Source organism: Amyelois transitella, chromosome 21, assembly GCF_032362555.1.
Source record: "Amyelois transitella isolate CPQ chromosome 21, ilAmyTran1.1, whole genome shotgun sequence".
In the NCBI taxonomy this organism is placed as follows: Eukaryota; Metazoa; Arthropoda; class Insecta; order Lepidoptera; family Pyralidae; genus Amyelois; species Amyelois transitella.
Window position 1 is genome coordinate 8,680,202 of NC_083524.1, and position 12,891 is coordinate 8,693,092.

Consider the following 12,891-nt stretch of genomic DNA (forward strand, 5'->3'; position numbering starts at 1 on the left):
ATAATTAGGTTTTTGAAAAATCTCTAAGTTAATCTCTTTGTTTTAGACCGTAGATAGCTCGAATTACCTCTTTTTTGTAGAATGAAAATAGTTTCTATATCTGTTGCTGCTTCCCAAAGCAGTAGACCATACGACAGTAAACTATGAAACTATGTATTATGAAGTAATTGTTGCAATTATGAATAAATAAATAGTCTAAGGCTTTATGGTTTTATGTCACTGTCACTAAAGTCAATGTCATGAATTGTTTTAAAAAGTGTGGCGCTCTGTGGTATACATAGATTTGAAATTAAAAAGAAAGCCATGTTTGTCTATGGTTTTGCCTATTCCCGCCACATTCAAATTCAGACTCCGCGCGCGAAGAAACTAGTGGGGCTTTTTTGTTCTCCGCGATATTTTATTGTTCATTTCTGTAATTACCGCGCCAAGAAAGTTTTATTTTATTTGCTGCGTGTGTTTTTTCTGGCCTGACCACACCTCGTCTTAAAAGCGGTCATTCGGCTGGATTTAGTTTTTTTACCGGCGCAGACTAGTGGTGAAAAATAGTTGGCACCCGAGGCGCCGAGCGTCGTTACTGGAAAGAAGTGCTTTGAGATCAAGACATGTCACACAGGTTGGATTCGGATACAACTATGACCGAAAAAGTTATGATGATTTTCGACGTTCTAGGGTATGTATCACCATTTACCATACAGGGGAAGATGATGTTACAAGACAACCGACCAGTGTAATGTGCGCATATCTAGACGGTACAGCACAAGCCAGGGGCGGGAGCTTTCATAAAGCTATGTTACGTGTAAACGGTATGTGCAAAGTAAAAAAGAAAGAAAGAAAGAAAAAATGTAAGTAGAAATAATAATAATAATGTAGCCTATTGACGGCCTCTGTGTACGGTAGTACGCTTGTCTGTGACAGCGAAGGTCCTGGGTTCGAATCCCGGTCAGGTCATGATGAGAAACAAACTTTCTCTAAATGGCCTAGGTCTTGGATGTATATAAGTATTTAATATAAAATATAGTATCGTTGAGTTAGAACCACAAGTCTTGAACTTACTTTAAGGCCAACTCAATCTGTTTAATTTGTCCCGTATATTGTTTTTTGGTCTGTTTAATAAATAAAAGGGGAAAAAGTAAAAGTAAAGTACGAGCAAGTAAAAAATAAAAATGAAGAGAGATCATTCAAAAATCACCGTAAGAGTACTTGTATGTTTACACTAAAACTAATGTATGTAACTCAGAAAAGTGTCATTGAATTTTAATCTCCACACGCACTGTTACTACAAATTGAATCATAATATATAACTTGTGCTGTGCGGTTCCCGCACCAATAGAAAAAAGAAAAGGACCACTCTATCTCTTTCCCATGTCGTAAAAGGCGTCAAAGGGATATCCTTATACATACATACATACATATAATCACGTCTATATCCCATGCCGGGTAGACAGAGCCAACAGTCATCAAAAGATTAAAAGGCCACGCCCCGCTACTTGGCTCAATAACAGAATTGAGATTTAGATAGTAACAGGTTGCTAGCCGATCGAACCGAATTATAATAAAAAAATAAAAAGACTTGTTTTACTGTTTGATCTGTCATCAGTTCTTGTCTAGTCATTACCACGAAAACTGATGGTCAGAATTCTTCGCCCCGTTCTCTTTCTTGTCCTGGTTTTAATCCAGGTGAAAACACGTTTAACAAACGGTATTTCCGTTAATGGAATAAAATTAAAAATGAGCGGGCAAAGCGGCGGCGGCGTACGACCATACATCGTAAAGCCATTTTCGACCCAACTCCGACTAAAGCATTGCAAAATTATAACTGCAAGCTATAATTTTAATAACACACGTTCGTAGCGCATTTCGTAGACCTCGTAGCATCGCCGGCTCCATTCGTAGAGCTGCTACGACACTGTAGCAATCGCTCGTAGCCAGCATCGCTTGTGTAGCGCACGCGGTGTTTGCGGGCGTTGAGGCGGAGGGTGACCGGGCGCGAGAGTTTTCAATTTACCGACTAGCTCCCGCCCCGGGCTTGCGCGGTACTATTAAGGTATGCGTAAGGCCTACTTGGACTCCAGATATGGAGTTTTGTTTGTTTGTAATATCTTTATTGCATAGAAATTGACACATTAACAAGAAAATAGTACATAGTTATAAAAGAAACAAATCACTTGCAATGGCGGACTTATCCCATGAAGGGATCTCTTTCAGTCAACCGGCAAACTATAAAGAAGCTAGATAATTAAGTAAAAATCGGCAAGTCACTGTGTTTTTAGCAACAATATAATAATATACTAACAAAAATACAGATAATATACATATACCTATCCACTAAATATTTATGTATAAACTTATTAATAAATAAACATACATAAACTAAGATAAATTGCCTGACGTTCGATCTAGGTGCTCAACTGGAAAGGAACTTAAATACATTATTTTTAAATATGTTGAGGGTCTGTGCCTTTTTAGTGTGTGGAGTTTTCTTCTTAACTTTTTATAAACATCAGCGGGTACTAAGTCATCTAGATAATTAAGTAAAAATCGGCAAGTCACTGTGTTTTTAGCAACAATATAATAATATACTAACAGAAATACAGATAATAGATGAAATGTGGAGTTTTCTTCTTAACTTTTTATAAACATCAGCAAGTACTAAGTCATCCCATCCTATATGTAGACAACATTTGTCTCGTAACATTAATTTTCGCTGTAAAGTAAATGTAGACAGTGAAACCTAGGACGTCAAAAATAATCTTAATTTTTGTTTATTAGGCTTGTCGACCCTAATTAGTGGCAGTACCACGTCCCGCCAGTGTGATGTACAAAGGCGGAACAAAACGGGCGCGCTAGTTACAGCTATTCTTTTAGCCCTAGTAAATAATAATACTTATTAATTCTTAAAAAAATTTAGACTTTCTTACTCCGATCACAGGCGGCAGTCTCAGGGAAGACAACTACGACAAACTAAAGAGCAAACTACGCTCAGATAAACTCTATTGGTACTTTGAAAAAAAAATGGATTTATTTATTTAACTACAAAGTGTACACTATACATTGTTAGAATTTTCTAGTAAGCAAAGCAAAACTTAGAGCTGAGAAAGTTCGGGAACATTCCCACTGGAGGCTACAGGCTTTGTTTCGAGATATTGTTACAGGCTAATGTAAAGGACACATTACTGTTTCCAAGATGGCCGCATAATTGTAGCATGTAGCATGACTATAGATAGTATTATTAATTTATTTGAGTGTTTAAATAATAAACTTATAAAAACATGTCATGGTTTCTTGTTAACTACATGAAAGTCTTAATTTTCACCAGCAACTACTAAGGGGTAGGCTTATAAATTTGGGATTTCTCTTATTAAGTGATAAGGCGATAGGCCAGCAACCTGTCAATATTTGAATCTGTTTTTTTCATCATTAAGCCAAATTCCATCAATAAGGTAAACGGCTGAATGTGGCCTTTCAGTCTTTGTAAGACTCAAAGTTCAAACTACCCTGTAAGTGATATAGACGTGATTATAGGTTTGTATTTGTTAAGGGTTCCGTAGCCCCAAGTGGCAATCCTGGAACCGTACTGGTTGCGTCATGTCGTATTTATTTTATTCGGATGTGTGTTTATGCTAAGTTACAATTCAAATAAAGGAGCGAGCTTTTTTAAGGGAAATTTGCCTAGCGATCTAACGCAACACGTATGTTACATAACATATAATCATGTCTATATCCCTTGATATAGATATAGATAGTGCTTTAATAACTCAGATAGGCTCTTAGAATAAAATAAAATAAATTATGGTTGAAGCCATAATTAAAATACCTAAAGGAAAGGGAGTTATGAATAAAATAAATTGAATCATCAGTGTAAACATTTATTTACAAATTATTTACGTAAATAGGAGTTTTGTTGAAAGCCAACAGCTGAACTGAGAACTCCTTACATGATGGAACAGAGTCCGGACATCTCGACTCCTCTTTGAGTCGGCGGCTGCCTACTGAAGCGTATTCCCTCCAAACTCGGCTTCAATTTATACTCCAGCTGCGGTTCCTCACCCGGCGGCAGCGGCTCATCGTCTGCACTGACGTCTTCCAACATCGGCTCGGGGACATTATTGACAAATGTGGGTGCTTTTAAAATGTTTATCCGTATGCCTCCTGCCGGAGGAACGGCGGGCACTGGAGCAGCCTCGAGTTGCACGTTCCCGTCGATAGAGGCCGCGAGTGTGCTGCGAGCGGTGTCCGCGATGGAGGCGGGGCCCTCCTCCTCCGCGATGAATATGGGCTCGTCGTCTGCAAACATTGATTTAGGTTAAATCAAGTTTATTAAAAAGAAATATTATTAATTATTTTCATTTTCAATTTTCATTACGATATACTAGCAACACCTTCGGAGGAAAGGTTACTTACTTTACTTCCACTACCACCTGGTGGAACACAATATAACTGAAAACATTCGTTAGAAGGACTTGAAATAAAATAAAATCTGATGACGTATAGTCTAGTCCACTCTGCAAAGGCTGCGGAGGTCCGACGGGAGTCGCTTCGTGTTAAAACCTGCCTCACCCAATCCAGGATCCATGACCAGAGGCATACCCCGGGCTCCTCTCCAGTGGTGAAGGACCGGGACTTAAGCCAAGAGGTGGAATATAATAAACAATAATGGTATTTACTCACCAGGATCGACAGGCTCCTGTTTAATCTTGATCTGCCTGTCTCTCGCGGCCCTGGAGAGCGCGGTCTCGTCGTCCGTGTCCGCGTCGTCTTCTACGACAACCTGCTCCACCGGCTCCGCCTTGTAGATCACGTCGTCTTCGTCGCCTTCTTCGATCTGTGTAATGCAATTTTAAACATATAAGCATAAGCATTACCTTCATTACACGCAAACATGGAATATTTATGGACTAAGTTATATTTACGCTGCCAATACTTGACCCCTAAATAAATTTGAAGAAATTAATATGAAATTACACAGTGTGGTTTTCGAAACTTTAGAATAGAACATTTAGGATGATAGGTAATGGTATGCAATGCCTACCTAGGGCTCCCGGCTTCAGTCAGTGGCAAATAATAGTCCAACTGCAGTTCACTTTGTTTATTCTTGAATACACATTTATACGGTAGCACAAGCACAAATAGTTGAAGCATAGGGTTGAAGGAGAATAGAGAAAGTTCACAACACACAAGGAAAAGCGAAAGAAAAGAAACAGTTATAAAGCAAACGTGAACAAGGTGGCGCGTAAGCCGAGAAAATTCTAGACGAACAGCGGTGAAGCGCATGCGTGCGTGCGTTTATTATTTCGTATGAATCTCGACTGGCGAGCGCGCGACAGCGGTCGCTGACGGAGTAGGCATACAAAGCCACGCCCCGTGTATGGTTCCACTGCATTATTTTAATGACGATACGGTAAGAGTGATATCGTATTAAGTAATAAATATATAAATATGTATTTATTTGTGTAATTGTTTTTAATATATTATTAGTGATATTTAGGTCTTGTTTATGAGTTGTATGTGTTAGGTATAATTTATTTAGTTTGTGTATATGTGCCTACAAACCACTCCATATTTTCCTTTGGATGTCGTAAAAAGCGACTGTGATAAGTATATATAAACATGGGATGCCTCTTGTAGGTGATAGGCTAGCCACCTGAATTTGAATCTCAATTACGTCATTGAGCCAGACAGATGAACGGGCCTTGCAGTCTTGAAAATACTATAGGCATTGTATTCTCCGCAAGAAATATAGACGTGACAATATGTGTGAATAATGAAATTGGAAAAAAAATTAAAAATTTAACTTGAACCGATGAATACTAGTTCAGCTCGTACAGATCATAGCTACATAATTATATTTTAATATTCGGCTGTACGTCGTCTGTCAGCCAGTCAGTCAAATATATTGTGGGTAGTCGGCTGAAACTTGCCAAGTAATTCTCTGGGGACTGTAGGCGAGCCACAACTGTAATTTGAGCCCTTATAATGTTACTAAAACCCGCAACAATCTTTGAATCTCACTTCAGTATAAAGCGATCCAGTTTAACATAGTGAACTTTGAAAAACAACTGTCTACCCAGTAAGCGATATAGACGACTATGTAAATGTAATGTATGATGGTCTTAGATGTAGCTCCATATAAGTTTTTTATTATAAAATATAGTACCGTTGAGTTAGTATCTCGTAACACAAGTCTCGAACTTACTTCGAGGATGACTCAATCTGTGTAATCTGCGTATATATTTATTTATTTATGACTGTATGGATACTGACCTCTACAACCTCCGGGATGGCTTCAGGGGGTTCAACGACCTCGACCACAGACTCATTATCCGACTGGGAGTTGATATCATCCGTGTCTCTTATCTCATCTGGGTCTATCTTGTCTATGGCCACTTCTTCGATCACCTTAGTCTCTGCTTCCTTTTTGGCTTTTGATGCCTGTGAAGAAAGTTGAAAATGTAGTCTTAATTTATTTCTTAACTTCTTCAAACTTTAGTTTTCATTACAACCGCTACGGTTTATTTAAACAAAAACAAATATGTGTTATCCGGTATGGTCTCTATGGATGTTACATTTATATCTATGTATAAAATAGAAAAACTTATTTACAAAGATGAATTAAGGTAAGCTTTAGCTAAAAGGGATTTTTGTAAGTTCCCGCGGTAACAGATAATAACGAGATTTGAGTTTCTCGCGGGCGCTCCCTAGTCTATGGACAGCAGCAACATACCTTATAGTCCTCGCAGCACGTCGGATGGTAGTTCAGCTCGTCGTGCCTCACGCAGTTCCTGAGATGCCACTCCTCCTCGTCCTCGTGGTAGAACTGGGCGAACTTGTCCCCGCACAGAGCGCAGGCGTCGTCGCCGAGAGCGCCGGCGGCCACGCTCGGGGCCTGCTCTGTGCTCTCCGGCTGCGGCTTTGACGCGGACGAATTTGTTTCGAACCAACTCTTCTCTGTTTGGACAATAGATAATGGTTAGCTTATTTTTGTTTTGTTTCATTATTAATTACGCACACCAACAGGTTACATGATAAACCTTTGCAATAAACATAACATTTAGTGTACTAGCATGTACCCCAATTATAGGTGAGACAGCATTCTAGTATTTAGCATTAGGTAAGTCTTTGTTATGGATGGGACAGTAAATTAATTGTTATTTTTTTTCTATTTATTAATATAAACGAATTCACATACGAACTTTCCAAAAGATATATTATTTTATTAGTATCTCTCATACTTAATAAAGTAATATGGTAATACAAAACCATTTGCGTCATCACATTACAAAAACACTAGCAACCTGGATTGAAGATGCATCAAATAGCACACAAACCAGGAAGCTAAAGAAAATTCTTTTTACACAAGTGACAAACGAACTTAAAGTGAAAACAAATAAAAAAAATATGTGAATACAAACAATTGTAGAATTTTTGCCTAAAACAAATCTGTGATGACGCACTATTGTGACGTTACAAATGAAGTATTTCTATTCTAATTTTAAGTTTGGATAATTGTGAAGGTGACGTCATTGAAGAAAAAGTTGCAGTGCAGTTTGTTACCGCTTCTTCTGCACTGACGCTTTGTAAGCGGCTGTAAAATTAGTTTAAGGTAATTTATTTGACGTCAACCAATGTTGTAAACCAAAAGATATGAAAATTATTAAGTGATGCTTGAAATGTCTCATAATAATTAATAAAAATTATGAATTTGAATTTGACTTACCTCTCTCTTCCACATATTCGACTTCCTCATACTGCGCCCAGTCGGACAGGCTGTAGTACCATTGTCTCGAACGTGACCTCCTAGCGCCATTCCTCCGCCTTGTGTTCTCTCTGAAGTGCCAGTCCAGGTGCTGGCTATATCTAGAGGTATGTTCTGGCGGGAATCTGACGCTGCAGTTGCTGCATTGCATTCCACCGTACAGTTTGGCTACCAATGCTGGTTGTTTACTGTGAGAGAGAAAGGTAGATAATTAGAATTACTGTGAGAGGTTATTGAGATCAATAAAATAGTGTGGGACATAAAGATTATCGTAATATGCTATTGTTTTCACACGATATACACAAACGCAAATAACTCAGAATTAAAATACCGACATCTGGCTACCTTTTTACGTGAAACGCTACAATAAAAATACAAATCATCAAAACACATATCGAAAATGTTATTTTTTTGAAGTGGTGAAATATCAAAGCAAGATGTAATAGACAAAAAATGCAAAAAAAAACCTTTGTTATTAATTGTAACAAAGAAAGGTATTATCTAAATGTTTTCACAGTTGGGCGAGAAATAATGTAACAAACATACAGTCGAGTTTAGAACCTTTAAACTTGTTGATCGAAATCAGATGCACGCAAGTAAAAGTATTTGTATAAGTGTAAGTGCAAGAGAGAATAAGATGAATACTTACACTTTAAGCGTCTCCGGCCTCAACAGGTCCACCTCGTGCACAACACTCCTGTCCTCCTTCGGCTTTGGCTTCTCCGGATTGATCTCCACTTTGGCATCTCCCTTGTTCTGGTTCACTTGCACCAACCCAGTGGCCACTAGCTTAGCAAACAGGTCGTGGACATTCAAGTTAGAGGGTAACGGGTTCATCGGGTTGGGTTTATCGTTCCCTGTCTCCAGTCTGGGTATCCTCTCCGATTTAGCGAAGCAGGGCTCCGCTGAGCGGTACTCGCAGGCCGAGGCTGGAGCGGTACTCGGAGGCCGGGGCTGGAGCGGAGGTATGGCGCTTCGTTCGTAAGGTAGAGGTGGGAGTAAAGGCCGCAGTGGTTCAAAAGGTGGTCTAGGTCGATTTCCCCTGAAGTATGGTAGGTTGGGTCCTCTAAACGGCCTTGGTGCAAACTCTTCCATTCTCTGTCTGTTTCCTCTCCAAACTGGATATCTCTCGGCATTGAAAGGCCTGAACGGAGGCATCCTTGGTGGCATGGGGACTCTTCCCATCCAGTTCCCTTGTCTGTTGCCATCATAGTCCATGCGGCGAGACTTTATCACATCGGACACTTTCAAGTACCCTTGTCGGCTATCTGGGGGAGTGTATAAGGACATTCCCGGCGTGACTCCCTCGACACTAAAATTGTTCCTCTCGCTTAGAGAAGAGCTAAGACTGGCCGTTTTGTTATTGGTAGTTTTGAGATCCAACTTGTCATTGAGCTGCTTAATTTGGTGCATAAGTGCGTTGAAGTGGTTGTCTCGATGGCCGTCGCTGTATTGCTCCTTGGTTTGGCTCTTGACAGTAGAGATCTTCTCTTTGTGGTCTTCGGCGTCCAAAACCAATCCGTCCTTGACTTCAGTCGCCTCTGCAAGTTTGGCTCGCACCAGGTCCAAGTTAGAGGGGGCCTTCTTCACGTCATCACACTTCTCTTTGACCTCGTGCCAATCCTATAAGAAATTTAAGTGTTAATTGTTAAATAACTGTTGTTAAGATTATGATACTGAACTAATTATAGGTATAAGAAAAGATAATAAGCAACCAATGTTATACTATATGAAACTGATCGCGGTCAACATTGATTCATATATGAATGAAAATAAACATTGAAATAAATAATAATAAATTAATGATTTGTTATTTTTTTAAATGGATGTACGAATATTTTATTGAAAATAAAATGAAAATAAATATTGAAATATCATTAAATTGGATGAACTTTAAGCCGAAGACAATAGATACAATACAATCAAGAATAAGTTTTGATGATATAGAAGAGCTGAAGAATTTTCATAGGTAAGCATTTCTAAAATGTTAAACTTAGAAATGCTTTCAACTTAGAAACCTCTCGGTAACCACGGATCATTGCAACATGATTCGAAACGTCCGAGATAAAATAAAGTTACGTTACGTGCGTGTTTAACACCTGTTTTATTTATAAATAGCATTTCTAAGTCCCAAGATTAGGAAAGGCTGAAGGATTGAATCACGCAAAGATGGGAGAGATTAGAGAAATGAAATAAAGCCGTAGAGAAGAAGATGGGTTCGCACTCATCATATCCATGTGTATGATGATGATATAAAATGCTCTGACTTTCTGTGAAGCCTTGTATGGAGGAAGGAGGCTTTGCCATTCAATATATAGGATACATATAAAATATAGGAGGATACAAAATGAAGTGTGACATGTATGGACAGATATAGTAGTCAAATAGAACTTAGAAATAGTACAATTATCAACGAAAACGAAACATAACTAAGCAACAAATTTTTTTTAGTATTCAGAAGATACAAAAAGCAAGAAATATTTTGAATTAGATAAATATGAACATGCACTACTTTAAAACAAAATCTACGAAGACAGCATTACTGAACAAGGGAACTACATCTAACCTTACTGGGAGCCATCTCTGTTGGTTCCACGTCCTCCGTTTTATCCTGAGTTTGGTGTCGTCCTCCTCTTTAAAATCAAAATCTAAATTAAAATATTATTCAGAAAAGAGGCACTTTTTCACGTAATTTTACATTTCATTAAATAAACTGTGTAGTTATAATCATGGTCCCACGATGTGGCTAAGAAGTTTTCTCGACGCCCGTCTGACCTCCGTAACCTTTGCAGGGGTACCCAACCAATATTGGATAATGACCAACGTTTTGGGGGAACGTAACTCAAATTGGATCATAGCAAAAGCTGCATTTTTATTTCTGGGAACCACAAGGCACAAAACCTACGGACAAAGTCTTGTTAAAAAATATTTACCATTCTACTAGACGTCGCGTCCTGTTCATCATCCATCTTCTCCTCAGGTGTGGAGGAGTCTCTGATCGTGGGCGGAGGCGGGGCGCTGGCTTCCTCCGCCTGGGGCAGTTGGCGGAGATTCACGTCTTCATTTCCGAAGAGGCTGTAATAAATCCATTTTGTAAATACGCTGGAAGTTTAAATAATGTAAATATTGTGCTGAATGATACTAACAGACAATAGAATCTTCTTAAAATTTGATTTTAGTTTACTCCCTCTAATGCACACATTATAGGCACTCAACGTTATTACTGTATTAACTATACTTATTACATTTATATCGCTACAGAACTTTACATCACTGTTTAATGGTGCCGTGACCAATTGAGTACTACTACATGCTTTTGACAATAAGTCGCCTGCTTTCAAATACTTATACAATCATATTGTGTATCAACGAATACTTACTTATCAAATTTAGCGTGTTGAGTGTTATTCGCTTTCCCATCTTCAGCAGAAAGCAGCTCAGTTGACGGCTTCTTATGACTAGCAGTCGCAGGTTTCACCTGCACTAAAGGTATGATCTTCTCGGCCTCTTCCGTCACATCTGAAAATAATATTAAATTTCCATGTTATCGACATCAAGTGCATGAAACATTAACTCAAATTATATTATTACTCAAGCGAGAGAGACTGCTACTTCATCTCCGACACTAACTGTTGTGCCGGTGTGCCCCAGGGTTCAGAATTGGGTCCTACTCAAGTTTTGTTTTCATTGACATTTTATTTTTAAGAATTACCTTTCTTGCCAAATATGTATAAAGAGTATAAGATGGCACCACAAAATTTTCCAAAATGATGACTTGCTTAATAATTTAATGTTTATATAAATATCAGTTTAATGAATTTCTATAATATAGATGACAATAAATAAAGAAATTGTGCCAACCATTGTGCCAAACCTTGTGACCTGATGTGTTAAAACTTTATATTCAGGTATGTCTCACTCTTATAACATGGGATTTAACATTGTATTTCTTAAAAGTGTAAGTGTTATTATCTACTTGCAACAGCTCTTACTCAAAAAAATACGAAAATCTGATTAAGATCAATTCTTCGAGAGATACCAAATCTATGATCTTCTTTCTCTAATTCTTTTAACAAGTCAGCTAAGCTGTCCTCTCAAGTTAAACGGTGACCGTAGCAATGACACATAGAGACGAGAACACAAAGGGAAAACTATGAAAACTAGGATAATCGAAGATCTGGAGTACCTGGCGACCCTGATTAGAAAACACAAGAGCCCAACTAAACAATTAGAGATCTCGACATACCGCCCCTTCACTATAAGTATATAAAAATGGTGTCAAATAAGAAAATTTTATAACATAAGGAAGTGTGAAATCATACCAAACATTCTGTAAAAACGGCCAGTCATATAATATTCACTATTATTATAAAGTAAGGAACTTCAGACTTGGCACGACTTTGTCTAGATTTCATTAATTTTAAAAGATAAACAAATAACAGCTCCTTCGAGAGTTGGCTAGTTTATTACAGAATGTTTCTGGTGGGAACTATTGTTAATTTTCAATTTTTTAAATAAAGATCTAATTATAACTCGCTCGCTAACAAAGCGAGTGTCCCGTCCCTGACACCGCATGTAGCGGTGGCTGCATCCCCGATCAGCTTCGAGCCCGCAGTCGGACATACGGCACATTAGGATGTGTCGATAACACATTATTTACTTATTATCAACATTTTATCTCGAGTATTATGTTACTATATGCGAGGTTATGTTTTATGAAGAAACCAATATCCACTGACTTATACATAATGACGGCATTTAAAGTAGCGAATAAAATTTCTAAAACGATAACAGTAAAAATGATTGGAAAAAGAAAATTGACAAGATGATTTCTTTATGGAAAATACTAAAATGAACATACATTAATATTTAAAAATTCGCTTTACTGAATTAATTTTTCTCAAGTGCCGTGAAATATTACGTTCGACTTAGTGGCGAAAATCATAGTGTAGTAAAAAAAAAAGAAAATAGTTAAACTATACATAGAAGGAAAAGAAGACAGAAGAGAATTAATTTAAAAAAAAAAAAAAACAAAACAAAAATACACAATGGTTATTAATTTAATTTTTTTCCTCTTAAATTTCTTGGGAAGGTAAATATCAAATTTTTAAATAAAATATCAGACTTCTCTCTACTTC